This window comes from Pan paniscus, chromosome Y, assembly GCF_029289425.2.
Source record: "Pan paniscus chromosome Y, NHGRI_mPanPan1-v2.0_pri, whole genome shotgun sequence".
Taxonomy (NCBI): domain Eukaryota; kingdom Metazoa; phylum Chordata; class Mammalia; order Primates; family Hominidae; genus Pan; species Pan paniscus.
In genome coordinates, this window is record NC_073273.2 from 27253680 (window position 1) to 27269234 (window position 15555).

General features: G+C 45.1%; 1 pseudogene; it reads left to right on the forward strand.

Annotated features, from left to right (window-relative positions):
• The first annotated feature begins 8156 nt into the window (after positions 1 to 8156).
• LOC129395599 (testis-specific Y-encoded protein 3-like) lies at positions 8157 to 10709 on the forward strand (annotated as a pseudogene).
• The last annotated feature ends 4846 nt before the right edge of the window (positions 10710 to 15555 follow it).

The following is a 15555-nucleotide window of genomic DNA, read 5'->3' on the forward strand; positions in this document are numbered from 1 at the left end:
CGGCAGTACTCAGCATGGTCTTATGCACAGGAACTAAAGGAAAAAGAGATCGAGTCACCAGAAATCAGGAAGAGGGGGTAAATTTGGATTGTATGGAATGAAAAATAAACATTCTCAAGGATGTGTGACTCTGTGTCTGTGTGTGTGTGTGAGTGTGTCTTTGTGTTTGTGTGTGTGTGTATGTTTATCCACTTTATTCGGGTGTGCTAATGAATTGATCCATCCACGTGCTTTATTCTCTTCATGGAAATTACCAGTCTGCGTTGGAGCTGGGCCTCTAAAGTTGTAGAGTGAATGGGTGTGGGATGTGTTGGGATTCTTCCTACAGGACAGAGTGGGGGAGGTAAAAGCAAAAGACAGCTTAGTTGGAGGCTGACTTCATCCTATGGAAGCAGAGATAGTTCAAGGAATGGGGTTACTGGGTTTCCAGGTCCCAGTTTGCTGGGACCTCCAAAATCCTTCATTTTGAGTATCATCATACACAATAGATAAGCACAGGATGATGGAAATCTTAAAGTTGGCTTTCGTGTTGAATCCACATGTTCTTTTAAAGGTGAATGCATAATCCTTTTCTGGGACAATCAGCCTCTCAGGACTTCTGAAACATCAACGTGAGAAGAAATGGGCATGTAAGGTGTATGGAGGGACTGTGGGAAAGGTGACAGAGGCATGTGGGAAGGCATTCAGGATACACTTTTGGCATAGATGACTACGGGAAAAGACAAACTTACAGAAGTGAGGGGAAAGGGCGTGGATTAGTGGAATGTAAGATTGTTGGAGAATCCATCCAGGGACTCTCTTGTCACTTGATGACCCTGGATATGGACACTCTTGTTGATGTTTACATCTTTAGTTGGGTTAAGCTTTTCTCCAAGATTCTATGTTAGGTGAGGAGCCCATAACGTATGTAGCTAACAACACTACGATTGCATTTTGTGCTCTTGCAAAGTCTAGTGAGTCTCTATATTCTCCCTCGTGATTGGCACTGCAGATTGTTTCTGGAGCCCAGGGCCCTTTAATTTTCTGTGGCCTCTTCAGCATACTTTGCCTAAGGTTTAGAATGTAAAGCGAATATAGTTGTAGAGTATGTGTTGCAAGCCTCACACAGGAGGACAAAACATACAGCTTTCATTCGCGAGTGGGAGGCTGCTTCCCAGGAACACCTGTGTCTATGCACAAGACAAGGGGTTGCCTCTGTCAAGGATGGGGCAGGAGGATTTCAGTGTCGGAGGCAGAACTTTCTTTCCTGTTCCCAGATGAAAGAGTTCCAACATGAGCATCCATGTTGACCACATGCTAATAGAGTGCTAACATTCCTGTCCCGTATAGACTCTGGTCAGCACAGCTTCTGTGAGAAGAGCTATGTTGTTTCAGGGAAGAGGGTTTGACAGTCAAAGTTCCTGAATCTGTTGTGGGGCCTTCAGTATGCTTTCTACCCCTTCTGCTCGGTATCAAAGCAGTTGAGCTTTGAAAATCTATCGCCCGGTTTTGTCCCTGCTCCTATGCAGACAGCTGAAGCTGTGGAGCGGGAGTCTTGTCCTCCCTGACTACCGTCCCCCTGACCCACAAACACAGGAGAAACACGTTTTCTAAGCAAATTATTCTGAAAACAGTCGGAACTCTTTGGCCCCCTCAAGCTGCCCTCTATCCTACTGTGTGCATGTCAAAGACACTGTGGTCCAGTACGGTATCCGTATAGTGGCAATGGGGCAACAGATTGGTGTGTGCACTCTGCGCAACTCAGATTAGGAAACGTCTGGGGACTTGCCTATAACGAGGTCGTCTTAAAATGTGTTTCCCCAAATTTAATGCATAGGAAAATGTTGAGGAAAGGGTCTTGCAATGATTTTTCTAGGAGGTAAATAGATAAGAAAATGACCGTAAATGGATGCCAGGACTAGTTTTGGAGCTAGCCTGTTTTAAAGTGGTGGTAGGGGAGGAGCTTTTTCCAAGGCAGGCAGCAAACCAGGAACTGTCTACAATGGATGGGCGTGCCATGGGTTGGTGGCTCAGCCATATTGCCACCCCACCGAGTGAATGCAGCAGACTGGGCTTCTTCCTTGAATCCTACGTGCAATTCAGTCTAGTGATTTCACATGAGATCCCTTCTTCTGGTATTATCACAGATCGTGCTGAATTATAAAGGCTGTGTAACACTTCTTCCACTGAATATCCGTGCACGTGGGCCACAGATGCTAAGGGCACTGACAAATTTGCATTGTGCCTCAGTAACTCGGAAGCACATCTGTGATTTGTACCGACAGGGACTTGGTGTCTTTTCATGTTTAAACTACCACGTGTGTGTTTGTGGTTGTGTATGTTTATTTCTCTGTGCGAGTTTGTATATTTTCTCTGACTCCACCTAGGTCTCCGTGGTTCCGATATTTTTCCACACTCCCTGCGGCAATTTGCACATGCCTATCTCTACAACCATTGTAGACTTTGTATCTGTGTCTTTGAACATCTATCAGTCTCTCTCCCTTCCTTTTTTCCTTTCCTTCCTCTACACCCCTCCTTTCATCCTTCCCTTACTTCCCCAACACACGCTCTCCATCTGTATCGTCTGTCTTTCTATTCTCTATCTGGGTTTACTTTCTAATTCTGAATTCAAGGGCATTGAATTGAAAAGAAGCACTCTTTGTACTTTTATGTCTTTTAACTCATTTGGGGAATTTGGCGTGTTATTATTTACAGTGTTCTCTCTGCCCTTTCTCATTGTTCTCCCCAGCTGGGGCTGTTATTATGTGAAAGCTGGTTTCCTTCATCAGATCGCATAGGCTCTGATGATGTTTCGTTTATTTTGATTCTCCTCACACTACATAGTTTTAATTTACCTAATGTGACTGTTTTTTGTTTGTTTTCCGAGAATGGGTCTTACTCTGTCTTCTAGGTTGGACAGCAGCCCCACGATCTCAGCCCACTGCAGCCCAGGCACCACACACCCATGTGATCCTCTCAACTCAGACTCTCACACACCTGGCAGTACAGATGCATGCCACCCCTCCAAGCTATGTATCAATTAACTAAATACTTACTTTTTGAATGTGGGTCCATGTTGCCCCAGGCTCATCTGGAACTCCTGAGTGCAGGCAATCTTCCCACCTCAGCTTACCAAAGTGCTAGGATGACAGGTGTAACCCATGGACCTGCCATGGCTTTGTGTTTTTTACTTTTTTCTTCCTCCTCCTCACGTCTTGTTTTGAAACATGCACTGAAGGTTTCAATTCATGGACTATAGTCTCTGTGCCTGGAATTTCTATCTTTCAACTCATCATCAGCATTCATAGGGATTTTCATATATATATACACATATATAAAAATACATATATACGCACATATATACGTATATACATGTATATACGTATATATGCACATTTATATACGTATATACATGTATATATTATATATATACATGTACACAAATGTATTTATTTCTCAAGTTACCAAAAGGCTTGCATTCTTTCCTGTGTCATGAAAAAGACTTTGCTAGAAAAGAAAAGCACTGCTTTATAATACAATATTTTATTTGCATTTATTTTGTTAAGGCATTTTAAAAATTGTAGGTTTAATTAAAAAATGTCATATGAAATGATACATATTTACCACTTAAGGCGTGATGTTCAACAGGTCATATACATTCTGCATTGGATACATCCAGCCAATCAACATATGTGTGTCCTCACATAGTTGTCATTTTTGTGGTGAACAAACATGGCATGCACTGTATTCAAATATTTTTAGAGAAAGAATATGTTACCACTAGTTATAGTGAGCATGCTGAAGAAAATATTTTTAACCTATTCCTCCTTTATAACTAGAAGTATGAGTTCTTCATCCAGCATCTCGTCAGTGCACCCTCTTCACCGCAGTCTTTGGAGTCTTACTTCTCTGAAGTCCGCTTTTTTGATTTCATATAAGAATGAGATCACGTGCTATTTTCCTTTCTGATACCTGGCTTATGTCACTTAACAGAATGGCATGCACACATTCAACAGATTCCCATATTCAACATATTTCCATTGCGCATACGTGTTTTTGCTGCATTTTTTAATCCATTTATCAATGGAGGGACACTCAGATTGCTTCCGTATTTTGGCTACAGCAAAAACGTAATGAGTGCAGCAATAATTGCATGGGTGCACGCACCACTTCAACATACTGATCTGTGTACTAGTGGGCGTGCCCGGGTATTCTGATTTGCTGGATCATATAGTGGGTGGTTCTACTTGTAGATTTCTGAAGACTGTTTATACTTAAATAAGAGCCATAAAGCTTCTTTAATGCCAGCACTAATTTACATTCTCCCCAAAAGTGAGCAGGGAATTCGTTTTCTCTGCATCCTCACCAGAGATTAGGGTTTTCTTTTCTTTCTTTTTTGTTTGACTTTCGGATAATATGCATTCTGACTGAAGTGAGAAGAAATCTCATTGTGTTTTTGATTTGCATTTTCGTGATGGATTGGGGATACTGAGGACCTTTTAGTGTGTCTTCTGGGCAACTGTATGTCTCAGTTTCACAAATGAGTCTTCGCAGCCTTCGCCCATTTGTTTTCATGCTATTGAGTTGTTGGGAGTTCCTTCTGTACTGTGACTATTCAATCATTGCTCCCATCCTGTAGGATGTCCCTTCTGTATGTTGAGTTTTCTATGGTGTGGTGAAGCACTTTAGTTTGCTATGATTCCATTCTCTGTTTTTGATGGTGTTTACTGTGTTCTGGCAGTCACTTTGAGACCATCATTGCACACACGGACGCCATGGAGCTTCTTCCTTGTGATCTCTTCTGCTATTTTTATCGTTTCAGATCTGACACTGGAGTTTGGTGATAAATAATCCACTTGTAAAATCCTTTGTGTGGCTATTCACATTTCCCCAACCTAGCTTATAGAAGATACTTGATTTTGCATTGGGCGTTCTTGCTTCTTTGGGTAAAGGCGGTGAGATGCAAATGCAGTGACTTAGTTCTGGGCTCCTGTTGTTTTTCCTGAGCTCTAGTCTCTGCTTTTCTGCCAGTGCTATTGTATTTTGGTACAAAAAGTTTTGTAGTAGTATATCATGAAGTTAGGTAGTGTGGTGGCTCCAGCTTTGTGCTTTTTACTGGATTGCTCTGGGTTTTCAGGATCTTCTGCCATTTCATAGCAAATTTGGGATTCCCAGATTGTTTTTCTAAGAAGATTGTGTCATTGATATTTTTACAGGGGTTGTATAGAATCTGAGGATGCCTCAGGTAGTAGTGATGTCAATGCCGTTTAGACAATGTGCGTGTTTGTGTGCACATGCTCAGGGCCAAGAGACACTGGGTGTCCTCACCAATACTGAGGTGGGCCTTAATATCCAGGCAGATTGCCTTCTGGAAACACACAGAATGTCCTGTTCTGTTTTGCCGTCTCTTCACATTTCCTCCCCTGTGAGCCCTGTGTGGTCCTCCAGATTCCCTGTGCGGTGGCCTGCCTTTTTTGGGGTGGGGAGTTGGTGGGTGAATGAGGATGGCGGAGGGAAGCAAGCATGTCAGTGGAGCGTGGTGTCATCCAAACGGTACTTAGCAGGCCTGGGAGAGTCATTCTGGGAGGACGCAGACCTAGACAGGCCTCAGGTGGGCATCTGTGTGGAGGGTGAGAGATCCCTGGTTGAGCCCAAACTGAACCCCAGGTAGAAGCAAGCCTCAGGACAGGGAAGTAGCTAGCAAGGGATGATGAGGCAGCTATCCCTTGATCGTGGCTTCCCACCCATTGACCTTAGCTGCTTATGCCTATTAAGCAGATTACGGTTCCCCCATCGTGAAATGTGGGTACCACAGTTCCCTGATGGGCATTTCTCCACCAGCCCATGATGGCCTGAGTTTCCTTACTGCAGTCTCCTCCCTGAGCCTTGGCTTCTCTATGTGTGTCCTACCTCCAGGACCCACAGGCCTCTCAACCCCCAGCCCTGGGCTGCTTCCCTAGCCTCTTCTCTGTTCCCTCTCTGAGGGCCTAACTCCCTTGGGTAGTGCTGCAGAATATAGAGCCACAGGCCCTGGCTGATGATCTGGTGGACTGGGCAAATTGGCCGTGACAGGTCAGGTTCTGGTTCAAAGCCAATTCCTCCGATGCCAAGGAATGTCGAAGAAGGTCCTTTGCGATGATGCCCCATAGCTGCCCCACCTCAGCAATCGTGCCGTAACCTGGGCCGTCACAGTCAGACAACCAGCTGAAGAAGCTCAGGCAGTGACCTGCGGGAAACTCGGGCTTTCACTTGCATGACCCTGGAACCACTGGACTGCAGTGGAGCCAGTCGCCCTGTATCCTGGAGGGAGACGAGTCAGGAAGGCTCACGCCAGGCCCAGCTTCCGAGGTACTACCCCCTCTACTCCTCATGGAGGATGCCAATGCAATACTCCTTAGTCATCACTTTGTTTCCGAAGTAAATGTTGTGATGAAAGGCAAACTTCTTCCTACCACTTGTATTCAGGGTGGCCGAGTTCCTCCACCTGCCTGTCCAAGAAGGAGAAACAGGGCTGTGAAGGGGCAATTTCATCTAGGTGGGCTGAGGTGGCATTCTAGCCGGGGTGAAGCATGCGTTTCCCCTTCCCAGCTTTCCCGCTGAGACACACCTGAGCCCCAGAAGGACCTCAACCAGACCAGGACCGTAGCACCCTCCCCCAGACCCAGGCTTTCCATCCTGACCTGCAAATCCAACATGCAGCTTTGAAGGACTTTCTCATGGTTTCTGAGCTCCTTGCTCTCACCAGAAAGAATCAGAACTTTTAAAGTGTTCTTTACGCCAACTTACATTTTTCATTTGGACTACCTCATGTTTTGGATGAGGCATGTATTTTTACATTTATTTTCACCCTTATTGTACCTCTATGATAAACTGCTTGCTTACATTCATACCATAATTATGTCTCAGGTTACTTGTCTGTTCCTAAAGATTCACTGAAACAAAGAATTGTATATATGCTTGTATCTTTCAGCAGCCGTATGTCAGATAGCACTGCACATTACTGCAGACATCGCATATACAGGTCCAAAGGTAGATGAAGAAGAAGAAAGCAAGCTTGAAACTCTATACATTCCTAAAAGCATATCAGAAACTCACAAATAACAGTGAAATCAAAGAATGATCCCAGCCAATTCCATTACATACCTAGACTGAAATATGAAACTTCAAAGAAAAGACAGATTAGAACTTTGGGTTTGTAAAAATTTTCCTAAATAGATATAACTATTTAGGAAACTATCTAGTGAAACTTTGTCTCACTAGAAAACGTAAACAAAAATCCATGTTTTTCATGTTTGTAAATATACATAGTTTTATATCCATCAGTTATGACATGCAAGAAGTAATAAAGTGAAAGTACAATAAAATGATATATGGAACTTCCTCAGTCTTAAAATATTCCATGGAGACTGTCAATTTTATGAAAACTATAAAGAATGCTTCATGAAACTACATTGTACAGTGCCATTTACTATTTTACGTACATTTGAAATAATCAACAATTAAAGGGAATACATCAACATTATTTAATACGAATAACGTTATTTTTCTTGAGTAATCCTGTTGAAATTAAGGATTTTAAATAAAACATTAAAAACAAATTATATTGACTGCTTTCAGCTTTGGATGAAATCATACTTGTGTATTTGTAGTAATGGGAAGCATAACTTTCTCCTCACAATTAATCTTTTATAAGGCAGGCGACTTTCCTCCCACGTGCCCGCCCCGATCACTTCCCCCAGGACACCCCTGCCGCCCTAGCCCCAGGAACCAGAGAGTTTTCTCTGGATCTGCAGTATTACTTCCGTACCATCTACCTGGCCTGCCTAACGAAGAGAGACGTTTCCTGTGTTCGTGACACATAGAGATGTTCATGGCTTGCCACCCTGAGGATGTCAGGGCACAGGGCTGCCATGCCCACAATTCCAAAGGCCACGCAGCCCGCGTGTGCCTGGATGCCTAGCTACCCGGCACAAGCTCCAAGGGCTTCTCGGAGGAGGCTTGGGCAGGGAAGGCGGGGGGTGGGGGGGCTGGAGATGCAGGCCCGCCAGTGGCTGTGCCGCCCAGGGAGACGCCCACCGCCCTCCCATTGATTGGCCACGACGGGAGGAAGTCGGCCTGGGTGCGGCCCCTCGGCCCTTCGCGCGCAGTCCCTTAGGGGGCGCCTGGAAGCCCGGCGCATGCGCCCTGAGGGCTCGCTGAGCTACCGGGTGCCATAGAGGCTGCGGCAGGGTTCCTGTGGCGTGGGTCGGGCAGCACAGGCCTTGGTGCGTGCGAGTGCCGAGGAGGGCACCGCCTTCAGGATGGAGGCTGTACAGGAGGGGGCGGCCGGGGTGGAGAGTGAGCAGGCGGCTTTGGGGGAGGAGGCGGTGCTGCTGTTGGATGACATAATGGCGGAGGTGGAGGTGGTGGCGGAGGAGGAGGGCCTCGTGGAGCGGCAGGAGGAGGCCCAGCGGGCACAGCCTGGCCCTGGGCCCATGACCCCAGAGTCTGCACTGGAGGAGCTGCTGGCCGTTCAGGTGGAGCTGGAGCCGGTTAATGCCCAAGCCAGGAAGGCCTTTTCTCGGCAGCGGGAAAAGATGGAGCGGAGGCGCAAGCCCCACCTAGACCGCAGAGGCGCCGTCATCCAGAGCGTCCCTGGCTTCTGGGCCAATGTTGTATCCTTCTCAGTGTTTCTTCGGCCTTTCTAGTGGAGAGGTGCTCTCGGGGAAGTGTAAGTGACCGATGGGCAGCTCGGCGTCGATGTGACTCTTTGGGGAACAAAGGGGAGTTGCCACGGACAAATGTGGCTGCGGAAAGCCACAGCAGGCGTGGGTACTATTGTCCTGCAAGCGACAGAGAAACCCTTGGTGATGCCGAGCAGCAGACGTTTGGGGCATCTTTTTGAAGAGCAGAAGCGAGTTCAGACCAGAAGAGGTTTTTCGGTGAAGCAAGCTATTTTTAAGGGAGTGTGATTGCTGCCCCTCGCTAGTCCGATCTGGGACTGGGCGTCTTCGGCTCTAAGCAGATTCTGCCACTCCTCAGACACCAGCAAGTCTCTGCAAATCGCGCCTCCCCATGTCAGTGCAGTCAGCCTCAGAATCATACACCCTCTGTGAACACAGGAGGCCTTAGTTTACGGGGAGGGGGAGGTGAAAGGAGATCATACATGGAAGCAGATCTGAGAAATCCCCTACCCCAGCCTCTGGGTGCTCTTAGGCCTTCTTCCCTGTTGCTCGTCGCTTTCCCTTCCATCGTGTATAAAGTCTCTTTGACCTAAATCAGATTGCAAACCACCCCCAGATGTCAGCCCTGATCACTGACGAAGATGAAGACATGCTGAGCTACATGGTCAGCCTGGAGGTGAGGCCAGGAAGACTGAGGCGAGAGGGTTTAGCGGGGGAGGGTAAGGGAAATAATTCATTCCTGTAAGCAAGAGTGAGCACCTCACCCGAAAACGTATTTAAGCTTTCTCCACCTTGTCCTGACAGGTGGAAGAAGAGAAGCATCCTGTTCATCTCTGCAAGATCATGTTGTTCTTTCGGAGTAACCCCTACTTCCAGAATGAAGTGATTACCAAGGAATATCTGGTGAACATCACAGGTGACAGGTGGCTCCCAGGATGGGTAGTGGAAGGAAGATGGCGGGTGGATCATTGCCGACGTGATCCAGCCCCCTTCCCACAAAAACTCCTGTCTCTGTAGAATACAGGGCTTCTCATTCCACTCCAATTGAGTGGTATCCGTATTATGAAGTGGAGGCCTATCGCCGCAGACACCACAGCAGCAGCCTTAACTTCTTCAACTGGTTCTCTGACCACAACTTCGCAGGATCTAACAAGATTGCTGAGGTGAGTCCTCACTGGGAAACATGAGAAATGACCCCGTGTGTTCCCAGCTGCTTGGGTCACCTTTCTGAGCCCTGATGAGGCCTTTCCCGATTGAGTCCCCTGACAGATCCTATGTAAGGACCTGTGGTGCAATCCCCTGCAATACTACAAGAGGATGAAGCCACCTGAAGAGGGAACAGAGACGTCAGGTGAGCCGTTAGTTGGGACTGGAGCTGTTTGATGCCTAGTATAAGGGGGTTGATGCACCTGCCTATTCAGGGAGCCTGGGTGCTCATTTCAGAAATGTAGAAATTGAGGCTCCTTTGGTACATGTAGAAATTCCTTGAGAGGAAGACAGAGAGTGACAGAATCCAGGACGTTCATGGCATTGGGCTGAAAAGGCACATTAGAGACTTCACGCAAAGCAGGTGATAGCTGTGGAGTCTTAAGCCCAGTGAAGAATCGTCCATTTCCAGAATCAATGAGGAGTAAAGCTGAAAATCATTCAGTTCAGTCTGTGGCACTTGATTCCATGGCTGTGAACCCCTCCGGCAGTCATCCTACCAACCCCATAAGATTGGGCTCCCTGAATGTGCGTCCTGATCATCCTTGCCCCAAACCACAAAGGACTGTTTAGATTGATGGATTTCCTTAAGCTGTTGCCCCATCAGACTTCTGTGTGCTTTTAGGGTACAGTGCATCTTGTTAGCTGACTCCCCTCACAGACAATACTGGGAATGGGGCAGGGATTGCGCAGAACAGTTTGTAACACGTGGTAGGAGGAAGTTTAAGGGATCACAAATGGGGAAGGGATATCCTTTTCTCAGCGGGCCCCACAGTTGAAACATTTCCAAGTATGGCTCAGAGAAAATGCGTTTTAACGTGAGTTTGTGTTTCTCTAGGGGACTCCCAGTTGTTGAGTTGAATATGATGGAGCATCAGATTTTACCTAATACAGCAGAACTCCTAAAAAGTTACAACAGTATGCAGGACGGCAGTACTCAGCATGGTCTTATGCACAGGAACTAAAGGAAAAAGAGATCGAGTCACCAGAAATCAGGAAGAGGGGGTAAATTTGGATTGTATGGAATGAAAAATAAACATTCTCAAGGATGTGTGACTCTGTGTCTGTGTGTGTGTGTGAGTGTGTCTTTGTGTTTGTGTGTGTGTGTATGTTTATCCACTTTATTCGGGTGTGCTAATGAATTGATCCATCCACGTGCTTTATTCTCTTCATGGAAATTACCAGTCTGCGTTGGAGCTGGGCCTCTAAAGTTGTAGAGTGAATGGGTGTGGGATGTGTTGGGATTCTTCCTACAGGACAGAGTGGGGGAGGTAAAAGCAAAAGACAGCTTAGTTGGAGGCTGACTTCATCCTATGGAAGCAGAGATAGTTCAAGGAATGGGGTTACTGGGTTTCCAGGTCCCAGTTTGCTGGGACCTCCAAAATCCTTCATTTTGAGTATCATCATACACAATAGATAAGCACAGGATGATGGAAATCTTAAAGTTGGCTTTCGTGTTGAATCCACATGTTCTTTTAAAGGTGAATGCATAATCCTTTTCTGGGACAATCAGCCTCTCAGGACTTCTGAAACATCAACGTGAGAAGAAATGGGCATGTAAGGTGTATGGAGGGACTGTGGGAAAGGTGACAGAGGCATGTGGGAAGGCATTCAGGATACACTTTTGGCATAGATGACTACGGGAAAAGACAAACTTACAGAAGTGAGGGGAAAGGGCGTGGATTAGTGGAATGTAAGATTGTTGGAGAATCCATCCAGGGACTCTCTTGTCACTTGATCACCCTGGATATGGACACTCTTTTTGATGTTTACATCTTTAGTTGGGTTAAGCTTTTCTCCAAGATTCTATGTTAGGTGAGGAGCCCATAACGTATGTAGCTAACAACACTACGATTGCATTTTGTGCTCTTGCAAAGTCTAGTGAGTCTCTATATTCTCCCTCGTGATTGGCACTGCAGATTGTTTCTGGAGCCCAGGGCCCTTTAATTTTCTGTGGCCTCTTCAGCATACTTTGCCTAAGGTTTAGAATGTAAAGCGAATATAGTTGTAGAGTATGTGTTGCAAGCCTCACACAGGAGGACAAAACATACAGCTTTCATTCGCGAGTGGGAGGCTGCTTCCCAGGAACACCTGTGTCTATGCACAAGACAAGGGGTTGCCTCTGTCAAGGATGGGGCAGGAGGATTTCAGTGTCGGAGGCAGAACTTTCTTTCCTGTTCCCAGATGAAAGAGTTCCAACATGAGCATCCATGTTGACCACACGCTAATAGAGTGCTAACATTCCTGTCCCGTATAGACTCTGGTCAGCACAGCTTCTGTGAGAAGAGCTATGTTGTTTCAGGGAAGAGGGTTTGACAGTCAAAGTTCCTGAATCTGTTGTGGGGCCTTCAGTATGCTTTCTACCCCTTCTGCTCGGTATCAAAGCAGTTGAGCTTTGAAAATCTATCGCCCGGTTTTGTCCCTGCTCCTATGCAGACAGCTGAAGCTGTGGAGCGGGAGTCTTGTCCTCCCTGACTACCGTCCCCCTGACCCACAAACACAGGAGAAACACGTTTTCTAAGCAAATTATTCTGAAAACAGTCGGAACTCTTTGGCCCCCTCAAGCTGCCCTCTATCCTACTGTGTGCATGTCAAAGACACTGTGGTCCAGTACGGTATCCGTATAGTGGCAATGGGGCAACAGATTGGTGTGTGCACTCTGCGCAACTCAGATTAGGAAACGTCTGGGGACTTGCCTATAACGAGGTCGTCTTAAAATGCGTTTCCCCAAATTTAATGCATAGGAAAATGTTGAGGAAAGGGTCTTGCAATGATTTTTCTAGGAGGTAAATAGATAAGAAAATGACCGTAAATGGATGCCAGGACTAGTTTTGGAGCTAGCCTGTTTTAAAGTGGTGGTAGGGGAGGAGCTTTTTCCAAGGCAGGCAGCAAACCAGGAACTGTCTACAATGGATGGGCGTGCCATGGGTTGGTGGCTCAGCCATATTGCCACCCCACCGAGTGAATGCAGCAGACTGGGCTTCTTCCTTGAATCCTACGTGCAATTCAGTCTAGTGATTTCACATGAGATCCCTTCTTCTGGTATTATCACAGGTCGTGCTGAATTATAAAGGCTGTGTAACACTTCTTCCACTGAATATCCGTGCACGTGGGCCACAGATGCTAAGGGCACTGACAAATTTGCATTGTGCCTCAGTAACTCGGAAGCACATCTGTGATTTGTACCGACAGGGACTTGGTGTCTTTTCATGTTTAAACTACCACGTGTGTGTTTGTGGTTGTGTATGTTTATTTCTCTGTGCGAGTTTGTATATTTTCTCTGACTCCACCTAGGTCTCCGTGGTTCCGATATTTTTCCACACTCCCTGCGGCAATTTGCACATGCCTATCTCTACAACCATTGTAGACTTTGTATCTGTGTCTTTGAACATCTATCAGTCTCTCTCCCTTCCTTTTTTCCTTTCCTTCCTCTACACCCCTCCTTTCATCCTTCCCTTACTTCCCCAACACACGCTCTCCATCTGTATCGTCTGTCTTTCTATTCTCTATCTGGGTTTACTTTCTAATTCTGAATTCAAGGGCATTGAATTGAAAAGAAGCACTCTTTGTACTTTTATGTCTTTTAACTCATTTGGGGAATTTGGCGTGTTATTATTTACAGTGTTCTCTCTGCCCTTTCTCATTGTTCTCCCCAGCTGGGGCTGTTATTATGTGAAAGCTGGTTTCCTTCATCAGATCGCATAGGCTCTGATGATGTTTCGTTTATTTTGATTCTCCTCACACTACATAGTTTTAATTTACCTAATGTGACTGTTTTTTGTTTGTTTTCCGAGAATGGGTCTTACTCTGTCTTCTAGGTTGGACAGCAGCCCCACGATCTCAGCCCACTGCAGCCCAGGCACCACACACCCATGTGATCCTCTCAACTCAGACTCTCACACACCTGGCAGTACAGATGCATGCCACCCCTCCAAGCTATGTATCAATTAACTAAATACTTACTTTTTGAATGTGGGTCCATGTTGCCCCAGGCTCATCTGGAACTCCTGAGTGCAGGCAATCCTCCCACCTCAGCTTACCAAAGTGCTGGGATGACAGGTGTAACCCATGGACCTGCCATGGCTTTGTGTTTTTTACTTTTTTCTTCCTCCTCCTCACGTCTTGTTTTGAAACATGCACTGAAGGTTTCAATTCATGGACTATAGTCTCTGTGCCTGGAATTTCTATCTTTCAACTCATCATCAGCATTCATAGGGATTTTCATATATATATACACATATATAAAAATACATATATACGCACATATATACGTATATACATGTATATACGTATATATGCACATTTATATACGTATATACATGTATATACGTATATATGCACATTTATATACGTATATACATGTATATATTATATATATACATGTACACAAATGTATTTATTTCTCAAGTTACCAAAAGGCTTGCATTCTTTCCTGTGTCATGAAAAAGACTTTGCTAGAAAAGAAAAGCACTGCTTTATAATACAATATTTTATTTGCATTTATTTTGTTAAGGCATTTTAAAAATTGTAGGTTTAATTAAAAAATGTCATATGAAATGATACATATTTACCACTTAAGGCGTGATGTTCAACAGGTCATATACATTCTGCATTGGATACATCCAGCCAATCAACATATGTGTGTCCTCACATAGTTGTCATTTTTGTGGTGAACAAACATGGCATGCACTGTATTCAAATATTTTTAGAGAAAGAATATGTTACCACTAGTTATAGTGAGCATGCTGAAGAAAATATTTTTAACCTATTCCTCCTTTATAACTAGAAGTATGAGTTCTTCATCCAGCATCTCGTCAGTGCACCCTCTTCACCGCAGTCTTTGGAGTCTTACTTCTCTGAAGTCCGCTTTTTTGATTTCATATAAGAATGAGATCACGTGCTATTTTCCTTTCTGATACCTGGCTTATGTCACTTAACAGAATGGCATGCACACATTCAACAGATTCCCATATTCAACATATTTCCATTGCGCATACGTGTTTTTGCTGCATTTTTTAATCCATTTATCAATGGAGGGACACTCAGATTGCTTCCGTATTTTGGCTACAGCAAAAACGTAATGAGTGCAGCAATAATTGCATGGGTGCACGCACCACTTCAACATACTGATCTGTGTACTAGTGGGCGTGCCCGGGTATTCTGATTTGCTGGATCATATAGTGGGTGGTTCTACTTGTAGATTTCTGAAGACTGTTTATACTTAAATAAGAGCCATAAAGCTTCTTTAATGCCAGCACTAATTTACATTCTCCCCAAAAGTGAGCAGGGAATTCGTTTTCTCTGCATCCTCACCAGAGATTAGGGTTTTCTTTTCTTTCTTTTTTGTTTGACTTTCGGATAATATGCATTCTGACTGAAGTGAGAAGAAATCTCATTGTGTTTTTGATTTGCATTTTCGTGATGGATTGGGGATACTGAGGACCTTTTAGTGTGTCTTCTGGGCAACTGTATGTCTCAGTTTCACAAATGAGTCTTCGCAGCCTTCGCCCATTTGTTTTCATGCTATTGAGTTGTTGGGAGTTCCTTCTGTACTGTGACTATTCAATCATTGCTCCCATCCTGTAGGATGTCCCTTCTGTATGTTGAGTTTTCTATGGTGTGGTGAAGCACTTTAGTTTGCTATGATTCCATTCTCTGTTTTTGATGGTGTTTACTGTGTTCTGGCAGTCACTTTGAGACCATCATT